The sequence below is a fragment of the Lepus europaeus genome, chromosome 13, assembly GCF_033115175.1.
Source record: "Lepus europaeus isolate LE1 chromosome 13, mLepTim1.pri, whole genome shotgun sequence".
NCBI classification, from domain to species: Eukaryota; Metazoa; Chordata; class Mammalia; order Lagomorpha; family Leporidae; genus Lepus; species Lepus europaeus.
The window spans coordinates 20,571,596-20,591,332 of NC_084839.1; the positions used below are offsets into that span (position 1 = coordinate 20,571,596).

The 19,737-nt window shown below is 51.6% G+C and overlaps 1 protein-coding gene across 1 annotated transcript in view; it reads left to right on the plus strand.

The window, feature by feature from the left end:
* Positions 1 to 1,399: 1,399 nt before the first annotated feature.
* The window catches only part of KLHL29 (kelch like family member 29), a 280,541-nt gene continuing 262,203 nt past the window's right edge, over positions 1,400 to 19,737 (plus strand). The window contains exon 1 of the mRNA XM_062209026.1: positions 1,400 to 1,653. The gene's annotated coding sequence lies outside the window, so the exon portion shown is untranslated. The remainder of the gene's footprint in view (positions 1,654 to 19,737) is intronic.

Consider the following 19,737-nt stretch of genomic DNA (forward strand, 5'->3'; position numbering starts at 1 on the left):
AGGCCTGGATCAGACATCATAGGAGGGAGCTGAGAGACAGGATTTACTGCTGGGGGCCGGGCCTGGCAGAGCCCTCCCCAGGCCAGCTCCTCCCAGTTCAGGCCCAATAGCCAAGGCTCCCCATGTTGCCACACCCCCTCCCCAATTTCTAGCCAGGCCTCAAGCCTCCGCGGCTTTGCCCGGGGTGGGGGTGGGGGAGCGGAGGGAGGGCAGGGGTCCAGGAGGGGGCTCAGGAGCCCTCCCGCTCAGGCGGGGGGCGAGCACGCCGGGAAAGGAGAGGGGAGAGCAGCTATTTCCTCTGAAACCCAAACCAGGGGAGGGGGCGGCGGGGCAGGCGGGGAATGCAAACCAGACCCAGGTCCTTACCGGGGAAGGGTCCCCCACCAAACCTTTCCTATTAGGGTGGAAGCGAAGGAACGTGTAGACCGAGAGGGTATGGGGCTGAGAAAAGTCGGGGTAGACAGTGGGGGCGGGGCGTCAGTGCAGACCGGAGAGGCCGGTGTGGATCGGAAAGTGCGCGCGCGCCGAGGAGGGTCGAGACGGCTCCGGGAGGGCTGGGGCGGGTTGCGCAGGGCTGGCTGTGGCCCTCGGGAGAGGTGCACAATTGCTGCTCCTTCCGTCGCTGCAGTGGCATCGGGAGGGCGCGAGCTCAAAGGCGATTGGACTTTTCGTTCTCAAACTTTTCTGCCAGTTTCCTCAGGTGTTGAGAGCGCACGGGGGCTCGTCCCGGTCCCCCAACCCCGGGCCCGCGGGGCCGGGAGGCCGGGGCCGAGCAGCGGGCGCCTCGCGCCGTTGCGCCTGCCGGGCGCGGCCGCGGAGCCGGGCGAGCCGGGGGCCGCGGCAGGGGCTGGGGGCGGCGGCTAGACCGGGAGTCACACCCGCTGGCACCCCGGCCCGGCCCGGCGCGCGGCTGCAGGGGATCCCTCGGGCCCGCGGAGCGGCGCACGGAGCCGGGCCGGGGGCGCCCCGCCTCCCCCACCCTCCACCCCCGCCCACTCGGGCGCCCGTGATTGGCTCCGCCCGCCCCTGGCTGCGCGCCGAAGCCCGCCTCCCTCGCAGCTAAAGCAGACGGTACCCGGAGCGGAGCGAGCCAGAAGGGAGCATGGTCCCCGCGCCGCGGCCGCGCCAGCCCCCGCGCCGCCGTCCCCGCCACCGCGGATCCAGCCGCAGCTCCAGCCCCGGCCCCGGCCCCGCAGCGCCCGCCCGCAACCCCGGCGGTCGCCGCGCCTGAGCGCAGCCCCCGCCCGGAGCCCGAGCCCCGAGCCCGGAGCCAGCCCCAGCCCCGCGGCCGCCGCGGCTGCGGGAGAGGGCGGGGGCGATGCTGCCGGAGCCGCCGCCGCCGCCGCCGCCTCGATGAGAGCCGCGCCGCACCGCGCATAGCCGCACCGGCTGACGGGCAGCAGGACCAGCTTGCCTCTCCGGGCATCCTCCCTGGGCTGCCGGGAGGCGGCGGCGGCCGACAGGAGGAGAGGAGAAGGCGGAGAGCAGGAACGCGAGGAGCTGGACCTGGATCCGTTTTTCCCGGTCAGGACCCGAGCGGCCCCAGCTACCGCTGCCCGCCGGCGCCGTGCCCTCTCCATCAGCCCTCCTGAGCCCACCCGCGACCCCGGGCTCCCTGCGCGTCGGGCCGGGGCCGGAGCGGCGCGGCCAGAGGTAAGAGCAGGGCCAGGCTGGGACGCCCAAGATGCAGCGCCGGGGCCCCAGGGTGCTGGCGGCAGTGCGGGGCCGGGCCGGGCTTGGAAGCGGGGCCCGGGAACCCGGAACGTTGGGCTCGGCTTTGGCTCCGGCGGAGGCAGCGGCGGCGGCAGGAGCCTCCCGCGTCTGGACTCGCAAGGCTGCAGGAGCCCCTGCGCCTGCGCTGCTCTAGGGGGGAATAAAAGGGGGGAAAAACTTCCTGCCCCCGGGTGTGCATGCACTGGGGCTGCCCGGGGCCGCTGTCGTGGGGGTCGGGGGTGGCTGGAAGCGAGCGTGACCCCCAACCGGGGCAGCCCAGGTGCTGGGCCCCGCACGCGCGCCCCTCTCCAGGCCACCTCCCCCTGAACGGCTGAGGGCCCCTGCGGGGGGCCAGGCGGCACTGGATGGCTGCTCCCCGGGGCCGCTGCGCGCCCTGCCCTTTGGGGAAGCGGCACGCCTCAGTGCCGCCAGAAACCAGGTAGGGGTTTCCGCCCCTGGAGCGCTCAGACCCCTCATTTGGGGACCGGGTGTCGCTAAGTAACTTTGGAGGTAGAGAAGCCTGAAAACCGTCTGGAGGGACCTGCACAGACCTTGTGCTGACCGCCCCCCAACACACACACACACACACACACACCTCTGCTTCTCTTGAAACCTTGTGGGTGCCTGCGTGAGCTCACGGGACAGCGGGGAGGGCTTGTTGATGTGCGGGATGGCGTGGAGCCGGGAGACGTGTCGGGAGGGAGGGCGCGCGCCCCCTGAGGCGCACGTCCCGGTCCCCGTGGCCTGGAGCTGGCCGACCACGCGAGGGGTATCTGCGGTCGCGCAGCGTGTGCCGGGGCTGAGCGGCGTCAGGCCGGGGCCCCGACGGAGGGTGTGCGCCCCCGGGACCCGGAGAAAGGAGCCGGGGGCCGGGTATAGTCCCAGCGGCTCCCGGGGGCTTCGCTCGGGGGTGACAGGGACCCGCTGTCTGCCCACGGCCATCCGTCTCGGCCGAGGGGGTGGCGGCGAAGAGCGGGTCCTGAGTCCGCCTGCGGAGAAGCCGGTGGTCTTGCCTGGGCTCTGGAACCGAGCGGCGGACGCGATCGGTCGGCGGGTACCCCCGCGGGTCCCCTGGGATGCTGCCGGGCGAGGAGCTGCGGCGGCCGCCGTCCCTGCCGCTGTGCCCATGTTCTGCTCCCTCCCTACGGTGCGTGCGCCGCGGCGCGCCCCGGGCGCATCGCGGACGCAGGTATTTATGTGGCATCAGGCGAGACCTCGGCGCGGGAGGGACCAGACGAGGAGGACGCTGAGCTGCGGCTGCCCGCGAAACTTCCACTCGGCCGGCGCGGGGACGTGCCGGCTCCAGCGCCGCAGGCTCCAGCTTCGCTCGGGTTGGCCGAGCGGCGCTGGGATTTGGACTCCCCTCTCCGCGCCCCGGCCGCCGCGGACCTGTCCTGGTTACAGCTGTATTTACCCCGATTTCGGTCTCTTTAAAGTCCTCTGTCTCGTCACTCCCTTGCTTATCGCTGCCCCAGCCTGGGGAGGGCAGATGGAAGGAATTGTTTCACTTTAGGATGAATGACAGAAGATTTAATTAGCACAGCTCATTCCTAATTTTTTTGTAATTATGGGGGAAGTGCGGAGCTAACTTTGTAATGCTTCTTGGGGGGGGGGGGTGGCGGGGAGGACGATGAACGACTTGACAAGATTGTGCCTCCTGACACTTAGAGCAAACGTGTCCAGTAAAGCACAGGTGAGCGCGTCGAAGGCGGGCGGCCTGCATACCTCTGATTAGGCTCAGAGTCTCCGTATTTACACAGGTGTGGAGCCGTGTGCCACTAATGAACACAGGCTTGGTCCCATACGTTGCTCTGGAGTGCACTTGATTTATCACCCTGCTGCAAATCAGGGAATTGCTAGCATATGTGCCCTTAAACCTTATATGAATTTAATGACATTTAAATTAGTTTATGGGCCAGTGCATTGAACCAATTTTAATAACTTTTCCGCACAAGCATCTTTCACACCGTTATTTGTCTGTGGTTAGGAAAAACCCTTTCTTCTGTTCAGTCTCTCCAGGTCTGGTGCAGTCAGAAATGCGAAGGTCTCCAACTTTGATTTGCAAGCAACAATCCAAACGAAATACCTAGAGTTATACTGAAATAAAATATCCTATGGTAGCCATGGTAACAAATAGATTAAGGGTTATTGGTTTCCATCTGTATGTGAGGGGGGGTGGAGAGCTGGTGCTGTGTCTTTTTAATTATGTTTCTAATGAGTGGTGGTCATACTTCAAGGACTCAGTGTGGGAGATAAGCGAGCCTGAGATTCAGTTTTGTGAGGGGTTTACTGGAACAAAGACTAAGGAGTGCCCAAGAGGATGACTTCTGCTAACTGCAGCTCCTTATATCCAGAAAGCAAATGGATAGAACCTTTTTTTTTTGTTTTGCAAGTAGATGAGAATTGAGTCAGTCCTTTTAAGATTAGAAATGTATTTTGCTTATAAGCTCTTACCAGAGGAACCTGTAAATCCAGCTCCTGTTTTCTAGAAATAAACATGTGTCAAGTATGGATGGTGGTGTGGCTGGAGTGTCACAGTTGTTATCAACACCTGTCAGTCGAAGTGAGGCATATCATTAGTCTATTCAAATCTTGCCTATTTCAATATTCATGCATTTCCATGGTGATCCCTTCCGTTTTTATTTACTTAGTCACCCTTATAAATCTTTGGCATCAATTTCAATTGTGCCATCTTTTTTTCCCCATTTATCTATGGATTTCACTACAAATCTTTCCCAGTTAAAAGCATATCCTCTTTCTTTTTTCTTGCTAGTTTACAAAAGTTTACGCTATTCCATGCAGATATCAAGGAGTTAATTTTTTAATAGACTCAAACCACTATGCTAGCGTGGTTTGTTAGCATCTCATTTGATATGTGAATGCATGGTTATCTTTTTTTCCTTTGAATGGGCTTACTGTAAATATTTCTCAGTTTATGGTCTGGAGATACCAGTTTAATCTGGATTTGACTAAAGTGTTTCCTTCCTTCTTTCCTTATGGTTATGTTCTCAAGGATTCTTTGTGTCTTCAGCTATGCCGGGCTCCGAGAGACCACGAGGCTGTGCGTTAGAGTGGGCCTATCCTTCTAAAATCTTTGTCTTCTAGTAGCGGCCAAAGACAGAAGGTTCCAGAACACCAGAGGATTTCTCAAGTGCAGTATGCATTTGATCGCATGGTCTAGCATCTCTAGGACCACTGTGGCATCGTCAGTCTACTGCACAGGCAGTTTTACTTAAATGCAAGAGATGACTTCGCGCACCCGCTTTCAACTTTGCCTTCTAATGATGCCGTCCCTTGCTAATCACCACCCTGTATATTTCAGAAATATCAAGGCAAGCATTAGCACGCTACTGACTTATTAGGATCGGGCAAAGTAATTGGAGCGCTTATGTTCAAAGTCAGATGGAGAAATGGAATTATAACCAACCTTGTGATTCTATCATCAGTCAACTAAGTGCCTCCTTGTGGGGTCGCAGGAGGAAGAAACACGGTGAATAAGAAACCCAGCCCCAATGGTGCTAGGTAGGATAAACTGGGGCAGTTATCCCAGAAGGAGACTAGGGACTAAGAACTCTCCTTATGAACAGACAAAATCCCCGGGCCTTTTATGTCCCTTTGACTGTGCCAGGCACATGTCAACGCAAATCGTGAGAAACTGTAGTTTGTCAAGAAGGAAGTCACTTGCGATGACTTAAATCTAGGGTCATCTCCTAATGTGCTAGGAAAGTAGGTAAAATAATCCCTGGAGAGTGCTTTGATTTGAAGTAAATTTTAGCAGAGAAAATGATCTGGATCATTTAGATCCAGATTTAGAAGGAAGAGTTTGTTGGAATTCTTGACCTGAAGCTTGGATCTAACACGCTGCTAGCAGGCCACTGTGCAAGCAAACTGTGTGTGGTTCTTCCTGGAACCACCCTGCACTGCTTCTCCCCAAGTCCCGGGTCAGAGAGCTCGTCGGTGTCAGCTTCGAGGAAACCATTTGGAAACGAGAACACTGAAGCTGCAAATTAAGAGGTGGCAAGTTGAACGCTTGGCCACAGAGTTCTTGGTGAAATGGACTTTAGCGTTTGGGGACATGTGCCCCTCTAGGGTGAGAGGGGGCAGATTTCTCATCTCCCAAGAGAGAAAGCATCTGCATGAAATTCAAGTGGCTCGGAGGCTGTCAATGCTGCAGCAGCAGATGACGGCTCAGAAGCCGGGAGAACAAGGAGACGGGAGAGGATCTGGTTAGGCAGAGAGCTCTGCTCCCTGGACACTCAAAGGCTACCATCAGCCCCTGGATGTCTATGTTTATCATTTGTTTTCTAGATTTTTGAAATTTTTAAGTGACCAATTTCTGGATATACCTAATATATACATATATGTGCACAATATGCATCCTGTACTTTTTAAGTTGTAATTCAAAAATACATAGAACTTTGCATCTTACTATGTTTCAGTAATATTACTATTCATTGTCAGGGATTAGGTCTCCAGAACATCTTCATCTTGCAGTGCTGAAATTGTACCTACTACACGCCCAACCCCGTGTTCCCCAACCCCACCGTTCCACTTCCTATGAATTTGACTACTGTAGAAATCTCGTATAGTATTTGTCTGTTTGTGATGGCTTGCTGCACTTCTAATGTCTCCCAGGTTCATCACACATTGTCAAACGTGACAGGAGCTCCTTCCTTTTTAAGGCTGAATAATATTCCATTGTGTATAGGTCACAGTTTTGCTTATCCATTTATCCTTCGACAAACATTTGGGTTGCTCCCACCTCTTGGCCAGGTGCAAATCATACCACCGTGAATATGAGTGTGCATGGGTAAGCACCCAGACATGGGGTTGCTGTATCCTGCTGTGCTTAGCACTAACAAATGTGGGGCTTCTGTTTAGGAGACCTGGGGAGAATGCAAACAGGATACTGTTGGTGAGGAAGGTGGTCTTCCTCTGTGCATGCATTTCCTTGGGAGGCTCCTAGATCTCTTAGGCCATGCCTCAGGGGCTTCCCCAAGTTCAGACCATACTGCAGAGTGGGTGAAATCAAGGGCTTCATGTCAGAGTTGAGGTCCAGGCTCTGCAGCCTGCTGGCTGTGTGACCTTGGGAAGATCCTTAACCTCACTAAGCCTCGGCTGGCTTTTATGAAAACAGAGGGAATCAGCACAGCTTTCTAGGGTGGTTATGAGGACTCGGAGATACCGCGTTGCAGGTTTTGCTGGTGTTATCAGGCACAGAGCTCGGGCAGAGGAGCAGCAATGGAAGAGGTGGCAACAACCCCTCGGCGTCTGTCCCCTCAAAGTCAAAACATAACTGTTTTTGTTATTATTTGAAAGGCAGAGAGACAGAGACCTTCTATCTGCTGGTTCATATCCCAAATGCCCACAAGAGGCAGGACTGTGGGCCCGGATGAAGCCAGGAGTCTGGAACTCCATGCAGGTCTCCCGAGTGGATGGCAGGGACGGAAGCACTTGAGCCCCCTTCTGCTGCCTCCCAGGCACATCATGCTGCACCACGGCGTGTGTACCGTATTGTGTCCTGTGAGTCTCATTATCAGTACTTCTGAAAAGCATTGGAGATTTGCATCACAATTCTAACCGTTAAAAAGATCCTTGAGTTGATTTGATGTATGAACTTTTAATTCCATTTTTAGTATCTTGATTTCAGAGTTGATGTAGGTTTTCGAGGTCAGTTAATCTACCTATTATTCAATCACCAACCTTTATCAGGTCCCAATAATATAATAATAATAGCTTCTGGTTATGGCTGCCCACTATATTTTAGTACTTTACATATATTATCTGTAATCCTCATATCAACGCTGCGAGGTAGGGATTATCCACGGTTTCTAAATGAAAACGAGGCACACAGAAAATCAGTTAGCCCAAGGCCACAAGCCCTGCCGGCGCCGTTCGAGTGGTTTGAACACAGATCCATCAGCTGCCAATCTGTGACTGCTGCACGTGTGCCTGTGTGTGTTGTGCATGTGTGTGTGCCTCTGGGCTTTTCTGACTCTAGACTGAGTCTTGACGCATCCACCCCTCTTTACATACCTGGTGTATGCTGGGCACTTCCTTGTCCGTGGTAATTAGCATTTTCTATGCAGTGATTCCACTGGAAGGAATGTGAGCCTAAGAATATGAACAGGATTTGATCAACATTCATCACCCTTTTCGGATTGGCTCACCCACTTCCTTTACTGTGATTCCTGGAAGGCTAATGAGAAAACTTTTAGGAGCTTCCATGGCATCCTTTTCCATACTGAGCTGGCTTAGCAAATAAATAGCAAATCGAAGAGTTAAAAACAGTGTGGGAAGGTTTAAGCCCAACCTGGGCTTGCTGATTTTTGCATTCCAGTGCTTAGCGCGGTTCCTGGCATGGAAGTCTTTAGTTTAAAAAAAAAAAAATTGTTTGTCTAGAAAAATGTTCACCCTTGAAGGAATCAGGAAGGCTCCATCAAAGCCTGCTTTGGGGTTTTCTTTACATTCACTGGCTGCGTAGTTATGTTCGGGGTTTGTCACCGTGTAGAACTTTCAGTACTATATTTGGGTCTGTATCTATCAAATACGCTTGTTGATGAGAGCTAACTAATCTAAATGGAATCTCTGAGAATTTATGACTTGAGACTTTACAGGCTAATTTTCTCTTGGAGCTCCGTCATTCCAGTGGTCACTTGAATCTCTCCGGCACTTTTAAGAGAAGCTTCCTTGCAAGGTGTCATCCACATTTAGATTTTTTTTTTTTTTAATTTGTGGTGTTTCACAAAAGCATTGTTTTAAAGAAAAATAAGACACCTCGAAACTGGGGACAGCCATGAAAGGGCAGTAACGCTGTGTTTTCTGACTTCTGCCCCATGTTTACTCTTTGTATTAGCTTTTTTGCTGGAGATGGGTAGAGGGTGTGAACAAGCCTCACGCACACACCACACAAAACGCATCTGCTTCCTGTTTTAACTCTTCCCACCTGCCGTCAGCCAAGTGGTGACTTCTGCAGTTTGAGATTCACCGGGAGAAAGCCCTGCTTGCAATGCTTGGACCAAGACTGTCATTAAGTCATCGCACAGGGGCTGCTGGGAAAGGCAGGCCCATCGCGGAGGGCTGGCCGTTCAAGGCTGGCACAGGCCACTTCTGCACACTGCTCTGTCCAGCCTCCCGCTTTCCTTCCTGCCGGGCTTGCTTCCACTTCCACCGCAAACTGAAGGCAGGCTGGAGGCTTCCACTTCCTGCGCATCCCCACAGTGCTCTTAGGAGCAGATGCGAGGTAGGAGGGAAGCTCCTACAACAGGACTGCGTGTCTCTGCGCTGGACAAGGCAGACTCCCATCAAAGGCTCAGGCCAAGCTGGACACCGGACGCCTGCTACAGTGTCCCTTGTTTTCCTTTTGGTCATTGGCAGCACTGAGAAGTGGTGAGAAACAGGGGAACTTGGCATTTTAAAAGAATGATCTTACCATTCGTGTTTGCCTTTTTTTTTTTTTTTTTTAATTCTTTTTCAAATCTTCCAGCTTTTAAGCATTTTCTTTAGGATCAAAACTGCAGCTGACTTTAGTCTCCCAAGGAACTTTAATGATATATATTCAGCTCCTGGAGCGTCTAATGAGTATGGATCCCATGGCTGTTTACGGAGAAGGCACTGTGGAAAGAGCACAGGCTTCCCTGTGGTATCTCATTTGATGCTCGCCCTGAGACACAATGGTCTTATTCCCATTCTACGGATGAGTTTGAGACACAAAGCATTTGCCCAGTGTGAGATCAACAAGCAAGGGTGCTGGGTGCCTGAGGTTGCGTGGGGATGGGCGAACCTGTCCACCCTGCCACTGTCTTCCTATGGAGGCGAGAATAAATCAAAATCACTTACACAGAATATGAATTGCCTATTAGAACAACAGAATAATCACACATTTAGCCACATTGCTCACTGATTAACCACAGTTGACATAGTAAGTTGAGGTCCAGCTCATTTTCTTTGAAGGCGTAAAAGAAATACAGAGGAACAGACCCACTGGGGTGATTTCAACTGCAGGTTGAGTCTCCCTTGGCCGAAATGCTTGTGCCAGAAGAAACTCGAATTTCAGCGTTTTTCAGATGTTGAAAAACTTGTACATGTACATAATGAGGTATCTTGGGGACGGGACCCAGGTCTAAACACGGAATTCATTTATGTTTCCTGTGCCCCTCATATACATAGCCCGGAGGCAATTTTATACAATATTTTTAGTGCGCCTGGCTTTGTGACCCATCTTGTGAGATCAGATTTGGAATCTTCTACTTGTGGCATCATGTAGGTGCTCCAAAATGTCTGGATTTTGGAGGGTTTGAGCTTTCCAATACGTGGTTTAAGGCTGTTCAACCCCTGCCTTCACGCTTAAATTTACTGCCATCATCTTTGAAAACTGAACAAAAGTTCGATCCAGAGTTTACCTCCAAGGCTTACGTCTAACTGATTCCTTTTCTTTTGATCAGAAGGCTTCCTGGGGTGCACTGAATTGAATCTATGAGAATTGAATGTTTGAAGATTAAATGTGTTCCTCTTTGCAAAGTGTGTAGAACAGTGCCAAGTTCCGAATCGCAGGGACAACTGGTTATTTCTTGATTCATCTTGGGGATCATGGTCTTCTTGAAGGCAAGCATTGCCTTTGTCCTTAGCCTTGGTCCTGGCAGGTCTAGAATCCCTTGTCAGTGCTGCCATTGGGATAACGAGTGAGCTGATTGTGTCCCACCCAGCGGTGCTCCCTGTAGCCAGCAGCTGCCTGGTCTCTTCCACTCCAATGTGATCGCTCTCTCTGCTGGCTGGAAGGAGCTGTGTGTGCACCACCCCGTGGGTCCCCCAGATGCTAAATGAGACCCCTGGGTCTTACCTCAGGAACCTTATCCCCACCCCTACACACCTGGAGGCCATGCTATTACAAGTCAGCACCCTTTTACCCACTTGAGAGATGGGGAGGTTATTTTGCTCACTTTAATTTCTGGATTGGTTCTTTTGCCATCAAATTTTCTTCCTGGGGTGATATGAAGAAGTCCAAGCTGACCTTGCTCTGATTTTTTTTTCTGAGCCAAAGTCAAGGGCCACAGGATTTGGGAAGTAGAAATGGCACACTTGGAAGCTGGGCTGGGGCAATGGTAAGACTGCGTGCAGCGTGCATGTCTGGCTGGCTGGGCCTTCTAGGAAAGAGCCTGCTGGAAGGGGGAACGCTGTAATCTATCCGGTTCATGCTGTTCCAACCAGCTTTAATCATCAAAACTTGAATAATACTCTAACTGGGAAAGGAGCATATTTCTCGCTGCAGCCCAGCTGTGCCAAGGGGTAGCACCCGAGCCTCCGTGTCTGCAAGCTCAGCAACACACTGGGAAGAGAGCGCACCTGGGCTGCCTCACGTGACCTGGGGAACCTGCCTTTTCCACGGCACAGAGGTTTAAGCTGGCCTCCCAGAGGAGAAAAGGGGTTTTCTCGGAAACCTCTTCCTCTCTGTAAAATCACCCCGTCTCTTGTGCCTGGCGTCTGGCCAGGTCTCCTCTGGCACCCCTAGGGGGCAGACTGGCAGTGTCGGGGCTGAGCGCTCTGTGGGGTGGGGGGTGTGACTGTGACGCCCGGAAGGCACCAGAGCTGGGGACGCAGGGCAAGGTTGCAGGCAGCCACGCAGAGCCATGGCAGAAAAGCTGCGTGTGCTGCTGCCTTGCTGGGATAAAGACAGGCCAGCCGCCTTCCTGTGCCAAGGGCTGCAGCCCTGGGTTCTAGATGATGCCAGAGTCAGGGAAAGTGGGGGGGGGGAGTTCCTGCTGCTCCCCATGTGCTCTCCCTCACATCCCTGAGTGACAGAGCACTCCAGAACCACAGCCCCACTTGGGTTCCTGCTAGGGATTTAGGGCTTTCCCTCCTCGATTCTGCAGGAGCCACAAAAAGCCTTTTTTTTTTTTCTGCAGGAGTCCTGGGGGAGTCTGCGGGGGCGGGGGGGGGGATGGGGGACCTCCCAGAACTGTGAAGTCACAACTCCAGAGCTGTAACCGCTCACTGTTTCTATTCCTGGTCTGCCTCCCGGAACGCCTGGATTCCACAAGCCTGTTTGATAACTGGAGGAAACCCCTGGGCCAGATCTCTTTGGCCCTAGGAAGAGGGGGTGGCAGGTGTTGAGATGGCCCTTGCTCCTGTGCTAGGTGTGACGCGTGAGCTGTGGGGATGGGTGGACACGGGAAGTGGCTGTCTGGGGACTGAGCATGTGACACTGGGGAAGGCAAAACCTGGCTGTCAGGTCTGCGTGGTTACAATGATAGCTTGCGTTCAATTCAACACACAGAAAACCTCCAATCAAAAAATGGGCAGAGGACTTGGATAGCTGTTTCTCCAAAGGAGACATACTAGTGACCAATACAGGCACAAAAAGATGCTCCACACCAGCAGTCACCAGTGAGATGCAAATCAAAGCCACAGTGAAACCCCTACATCACACCCATTCGAGTGACTTAAAAAAACACACACAAGAAGTGTTTGTGAGGTTGTGGCAAAACTAGAACCCTTGTACACTGCTCCTAGAAATGTAAAATGATGAAGCCCCTATGGAAAACGTTATGAATATTATTTTTAAAAAATTAAATGTAGAGTTAACATGATCCAGCAATTCTACTCCCGAGTATATCCCAAGAGAAGCGAAAGCTGGGCCTGGAACAAATATTTATCCACTGATGTTTCCCATAGCAGCAGAGTTTGCAGTACCAAAAGCCAGAGGCAACCCAAGCATCCATCAGTGGATGCATGGATAGCCAATGTACAGCACCTATGTACGGTGGAATATCATTCAGCCTTGAAAAGGAAATTCCGGCCTGTGCTCTGACATGAATGAACCTCTAAGACATTGTGCTAAAGGCAGGGAGCCAGTCACAAAAGGACAAGTACTGTATGGTTCTGCTTCTAGAAGGATTCTGGAGTCGTTGAACTCAAGGAGACAGGAAGCACAACGGTGGTTACCAGGGCCTGGGGGTAGGGAGCCATTGTTTAATGGGGGAAAAGTTCCAGTGTGAGCAGATGGAAGTGTGCTGGAGATGGTTTCAACAGTGTGTGTGGGGCCGGTGCTGTGGTGTAGCAGGTAAAGCTGCCACCTGCAGTGCCTACATTCCATATGGGTGCTGGTTCGAGTCCCAGTTTCTCCACTTTTTTTTTTTTTTTAAGATTTTATGTTATTTGAAAGACAGTTACATAGAGAGGTAGAGACAGAGAGGTCTTCCATCCACTGGTTCACTCCCCAGATGGCCACAATGGCTGGAGCTGCGCTGATCCGGAGCCAGGAGCCAGGAGCTTCTTCTGGGTCTCCCACATGGGTGCAGGGGCCCAAGGACTTGGGCCATCTTCCACTGCTATCCCAGGCTACAGCAGAGAGCTGGATCAGAAGAGGAGCAGCTGGGACTAGAACCAGTGCCCATATGGGATGCGGTGCTTCAGGCCAGGGCTTTAACCTGCTGTGCCACAGCACTGGCCCTAGCTGCTCCACTTCTATTCCAGCTCTCTGCTATGGCTTGGGAAAGCAGAAGGTGGTCCAAGTCCAGGGCCCCTGCACCTACCTGCGTGGGAGACCCAAAAGAAGCTCCTGGCTCCTGGCTCCTGGCTTCGGATTGGTGCAGCTCTGGCCGTTGTGGCCAACTGGGGAGTGAACCAGCGGATGGAAGACCTCTCTCTCTCTCTGCCTCTCTTTCTCTCCCTTTGTAACTCTTTCAAGTAAATAAATAAATCTTTACAAAAAAAAAAAAAAAAAAAACCTGTGTGTCCTGAATGCCATGGACATGGTTAAGATGGGAAATTTTATGGTTGCATATTTTATCAGTTTAAAAAAAAAAAAAAGGTTTCTAAGCATTTTCCAAACTCATTCTCCTGATGTATTCTTTTTCAAATTCACTTAGGGAAAGAAATCTGTTCAACAATTCCACAACTCCTACAGGGCGTTTGCTATGTACCTCACCCCGCACCAGGCGTTGCATTTGTTTGAGTTACAATAGTTGAGGGGATAGAACGAAATCCACAGATGTAAAGGTCCAGTTCACTGAGTTCCAGTAATTGCATGTACCTGTGTAACCAGACATAAAATACTGTTCCACCCCAGAAGGTTCCCTCCTGCCTCTTTCCAATCAGCCCCCGTTTCTCCCCCAACCACTTTCTTGTTTGATGTATTTGATTGGCAGCATGCCCAGGGTGAACCGTCCCCAGGTAACAGCGTTTTGTTGATTTACACTGAAGGTATGACATCCAGCAAGCCAGCCCCTGTGCTGCCGCACAGCCAATTTCTCCCCCGAAGGCCGTCCTGCAGGAAGCTAAATGGCTCTCAGGAGACTGCCCAGGGACCCAGTGCTGGGGACAGGAAGTGGACACCTGGGACTGTGACAACCTGGTGCACCCATCCCCACCAATGCGGGTCACCTGCACAACTGGTTAGATACCCGAGGCATCCCTTCCTCTTGGCCAGGGCTGGGTGCCCAGTCCCCAGGGGCTCAGCCTCCTGTTGTCTGGTTGGGAGCCCCAGGGGCTGGTTGCTGTGTCTTATAGCATTTGGATGCTTTTAGTCCAGGGTTGAAGTGCCAGAAGCCATCGTGGCAGGTCATCGTCTGCCCGCCGTGGGCACAGGGGACCTGGGACAGAGGTGGGGTGCTCTGAGAGTCGCTGGGGGGTCAGGAAGGCGCGTTCCTGAATGGAAGGACTTTTCGCTGGTTTTAAGGAGCTGCTGCTGAGTGGGCTGAGCTGCTCTCATTGTCTCCCCTCTCCACTTCCTGTAGATGTCTCTGTGGCCAGTTCAGATCCTGCCTGTCCCCCTGCCCGTGGAGACTGCCTGCTGGAGGGTCTGGACGCGGCTGCGTGGGAGTCCTGAGCTGAGCCACCTCGGTGCTCCAGGGGAAGGGGATCACGGGCACTTTTTGTATTCTCTGTTGACTTTGTTCTCAGGATCTTTGCCGACACTGGGCACATTTTGTGGAGGAGCAAGGCAGAGAGAGAGAAGGGGAATGGCTTCTCCAGGACTGGCTGCTCAGAGGCAGAGCTGGAACCTGAATCCCGCCCCTGCCCCAACCCGGAACCTGGTGAGGGGCCAGCACGAGAATCTGGTGCTGTTTCGAGCAGTCCCGGTGCTACATGCCCGGGGGAGTTTCCTTCCACCTTCTCAGCTACTGTCACATGTAAACAGCGTGATTTCCTGAAATGCGGGCCTCCACGAGGGATCCCTTCACCAGGGCACGAAATGAGTCTGCACTTGGGCCTGCGCCATGGAAGATCAACGTGGCTCCATCTCCCCATGCAGCAAAGACTCTTTCCAGGGCCCTGTCCAAGACCTTGGGCCCGGGCACCCTGGTGAAGGCCTTGGCCTGTGTTTGGTTCCCAGGCCCCCTGGTCCATTTCTGTTTGCCCTGGGTTCGTATCTCCCTCATGTCCCACCTGTGGGCTGCTCTGCCTGGCCTGGTTTGTCCTTGGACACGTTTGGGCCCTGAGGTAGGGCCAGCTGGTAAACCATGCCTTGTCTTTCTATGATCAGAGAACCACAGGAAAAAGACAAAACATTTCTTTAGAGATTGAGAACAAAGATTCTAAAGTGACTCTATTGTAAGTTGGATTATTTGAGCAGAATAGTTTTTCATTAAGAAGGAAACTTGGTTAACGAAAAAATTGGGGACATAAATATATAGATTTGGACACTTGCCACTTGTTAACATTTCAGTCAACAAATAGGATGGTGGTCCCATAAGAATATGATGAGCTGAAAAATTCCCGTCACCTTGTATTTTTGCTGTACCTTTTCCACGTTGGGAGGCATAAATCCCATCATGTTCCACTTGCCTACAGAATCCAGCACAGTACTGTGCTGTGTAGCTTTGCAGCCTGGAAGCAAGGAGCTATGCAGCGCAGCCTCGGTGTGTAGTCAGCTATGCCGTTGTCAAGCTAAATAGCAACCCCAACACCAGCCAGAAGAATGCTGTTTAGGTAGGAATGCTAGATCATTGCAATGGGAATACTGGAACATCACCCGAGGAATAGGCCTGGCCTAGAAAATTATGGATGTATCCGTAGAAGATGAGGCTCAAGGGAGAGACTGAGTAAGGCAAAGATGCGGAGGATGACATCGGATATTTTGAAACCATCTTTGGCCACAGTGATTAATAACCAAGCTCAGAATAGTCTGAGGCTGGACAGACGTTGACTGGGCGATGTCCTTGATGGGGTGCTTTTCTTGCAAGGTTGCCGTGGCCTCTGTGGAACACTGTGGTTCTGGCCGCGTCTGGTGTGATAGTCCCTGTCGGGCAATTATGCACAAGAACCCTTTCTGCATCACTCCCTGGCTTTATTTATTTATGTCCCTTATGGTTGACCCAGGTGACTCCTTTTTGATTCTGAGAACCCTCACATTCCCCTCACACCATCGCGGTGGCTGTGGCCCTCTGTGGTGCTTGTACGCTGACAGCATCGCCTAATGCTGCGTTTCTCGGAATGTGTCCCAGTTCTGACGTGATGCCTGACTGTAGGGTGAGGTTAAGTGTCTAAAAACAAAGAACCTAGAAGACAGCCTGCAAATATGCCCTACTTTTACCAGTGGTCATCCTTCCTGCTTTAAAATTTTCTAGTTTTTTTTTTTTCCCCAAAACCTTTTCCTTTTGGCTTAACATGAAAACTTACCTAACAAGGGAAGGAAAAGTAAGGTTAATTATGCTGTACCCCTCCTGTCTCAGTTAGCCATGCGTTTGTACATGTGATGAAATGGAGAAAACACGGGCCATGATGTAAAAGAACTTTTTAAAATAACCTTTTTTTTTTTTAAAGGGGGAAAAGCAACAGAATGCTTTTATATGATTCCATGTAATAATGTCCCTTGCCTTAGACAAATCAGTCTCTCTGGATTCTGCGCCACCCGGGGTTCCTTGTAAGACCAAGATTTGGAAGTTTTCTTAAAGGTAGCTGACGGCAGGCTTACCTCTGCAAAGCTCACCTCGTTGACTGTCGTGCCAGTGTTCTCAAATAACTGTGCCCCTACGTGATCACATGCACCTGTACGCCGCATCCAGCAAAAACGGTTGCAACCAATCACATCCTGGTTGGCAAAGTTTGCAATTTAATGATGTTGATGATGACAATAGTGTGTCCGAAGAGTGAGAAAGGGGAGGAAGACACCCAAAGAATGTGTGTGTGTGTGTGTGTGTCTGATTGCAAGGGGGCCTGGCCAGAAGAGGTGGGAGCAGCCAGCCGGCAGCAGAGCCCCTTTGAGAATTCGCAGTGGCTTGCTCAGGAGCAAGCTGGGTGCCACTGACGGCCAGCTCCTCCGTGGCAGTCGCTCCCTGACAGTCTCCTTGGCAGTCTGCCAGAGGCAGTAAGTGTACAGAGAACTGTGTTCTAATAGAAGCTTTCCCTCGGATACAGATTTAAAATGAGGAAGAAACTTTCTGTTCCTCAGCCAGAGCAAAATGCATTTTGCTGCTTGTGAAATGCTGGTGATTACAAGCTCATCTTACATAATTTTATTATTTCCCATTGCCGCCCGTCAATCTCAGGTGATGGTTTCCTGGGAGCAGAAAGGAGGCAGATTCTGGGCGATGATTTTTTTTTTAAAAAATGTCACCCAGTTATTATCAAATCATACAGAAGTTTAGCACGGAGAATAACGATCTCACTGATGATCTGCACGGCGTCGGGACTTGCATTGCTAAGTCAGACATGCAGAAAAGAATGGAGCACTGTCTAATGGCCTCTTAGAAAATATATTTCCACTGGAACAAAGGGTTGATGGTTGAGGTTTTATAAAAAAGAAGCCTTTGAGTCTTATGAAGGAATTCTGTTGAATAACCCCCGGTTCAGAGATCTGTGACATTATTGAGGTGGTCCACTGTCACGCCCACAAGAGGGCATTTTCTCATCACTGCTGTTTTTTTAAAAAAAAAAAATCTGTTTTCTAAAAGGCAGCTGAGAGGCGAGGGGGGAGGCCGGTGCTAATCAACAGCAGGGGATGGGCGACAGCTGCTGTGGAGTCACGTGTCTGCTGCCACGTCGTGTGTCCAGGCGGCGCGCGAGCTGGTGCTGGCCACTGGGAGTTGTGCTCTTCTGCTCACTCACTGTTTTTGTGATGTCTTATTCCTAGAGTGACTGGGAACCAAGGGACTCCTTTACAAGAGTTGTCCCTGGATACAAGGACCCACAGCTGGTATGTAGGGAGTCTATCAGTGACTGCAGTGCTACACTGACGGTCTAGTATTTTAAGACTCCCTGCTAGCTCCAGGTTCTTTCCTTAGGGTTTAGCATTGATAGCGAGCCTAATAAGGAGCCTGCCCTCATGGAGCGCACCTTCTCCTCGGAGAAGTAAGCATCAGAGGGGCTGGCGTGGTGGTACACTAGGTTAATCCTCCGCCTTGCGCACTGGCATCCCATGTGGGCACTGGGTTCTAATCCCAGTTGCTCTTCTTCCAGTCCAGCTCTCTGCTGTGGCTCAGGAAGGCAGTGGAGGATGGCCCAAGCGCTTAGGCCCCTGCACCCCATGGGAGACCAGGAGGAAGCTCCTGGCTCCTGGCTTCGGATCGGCGTAGTTCCGGCCATTGCAGCCATTTGGGGAATGAAGCAACAGAAGGAAGACCTTTCTCTCTGACTTTCTCTCTCACTGTCTATAACTCTACCTGTCAAATAAATAAAAATCTGAAAAAAAAAAAGTAAGCATCAGAAAGGGAAAGAAACACACTGAAGGCTCATTTGTGACCACAAATGTCATGAGAAAAACGGAACTGGGTTAAGGAAAGGGGTAGCTATTTTGGATTGAGCCCTTTGGCATCTTTCTCCAGTGAGAAACAAATGATTCCAGTTTTGTTCAGTCAGCACCAATATTACTTGGCTTACAGACACACTGAATTCCCCCTCTTCAACAAAGTTAGTCTTTGTGTTTGTTATAGACTATGAAACATGATGAGGACAGGCAGCAACATGGGATTGCCAGGCATTCATTTGTGAAATAATGCTCAAAAATTCCCATCCAAGTGGTTAAGCCCCCACTTGGGCTGCCCACATCCTTATCTGAGAGCCTGGAGTTGAGTTTAGGTCTTGCTCGCCATGCCAGCTTTCTCCTAATGTGGGTGATGGCTCACCAAGTTGGGTCCCTGCCACCGGATTGGGAGAGCCGGGATGAGTTCTGGGCTCAATGGAGTCAACCAATGGATGGGAGATCACTCTCTCTCTGTGTCTCTACTTTTCAAGTAAAGACAAATAATAACAATGATCACCTACAGGGCCAGAGGAGGAAGTGCCATCCAGAAGCGTCTCCTCTTCAATGACAAACATCACAGGTTCAAATGAGAACCCTCGACAAGCCCAAGAGAACAGCCAGGAGTGGGAATGTCCACTTCCCACATGTGCCTGCCCATGCGGGAGGATGTTGGATCACAGGGGCTAAGCAGGGGAGCCCTCTTGCCTCCTCCCCACCCTGCAGCTTTGGGCTGAGAAGTCAGCACAGAAACAGCCAGCACAGCCTCTTTCTCTCCGTGAGCTCCCTGCCCATGGCAGGAGCCGGTTGGAGGCTGGAAGGAATGGCTATAACTGATTGAAGTCGGAATTTTTCATCATCACTTGGGACTAGATGTTGTCATTTCTGAACTGAGACTGCATCTATGACTTAAAGTGAGCCAACAGGAATTTTTGTTATCCAAGAAGTGGCGGAAGGTGTGTGGGACACCCCAAATTTTTTTCCAGGGCAAGGACTTCCACCACTGACTACATTTTAGCAGAATAGTGGAATACAATATGTGTGTGTGTGTGTGTGTATATATATATATATATATATATATATGCGTGTGTATGTGTATATATATATATATAATTTTTACCCCATCATTTAAAAAAAAAAAAAACACATGCTTTAACACCAAAGAGTAGGAAGGACGTAATCCCAGAATAAAGGATGGTTAAATAAATTTACTGTTTTGGAAAATTCCCAACACCAGATTTTTCTCATCATCCACAGATCATAAGAACTTCTCCATGGACTGGTTCTGGTCAGGGGCCAGCATTCAGTTCCACAGGGCCTGCTCTTGACTTCATCCATACTTTCCC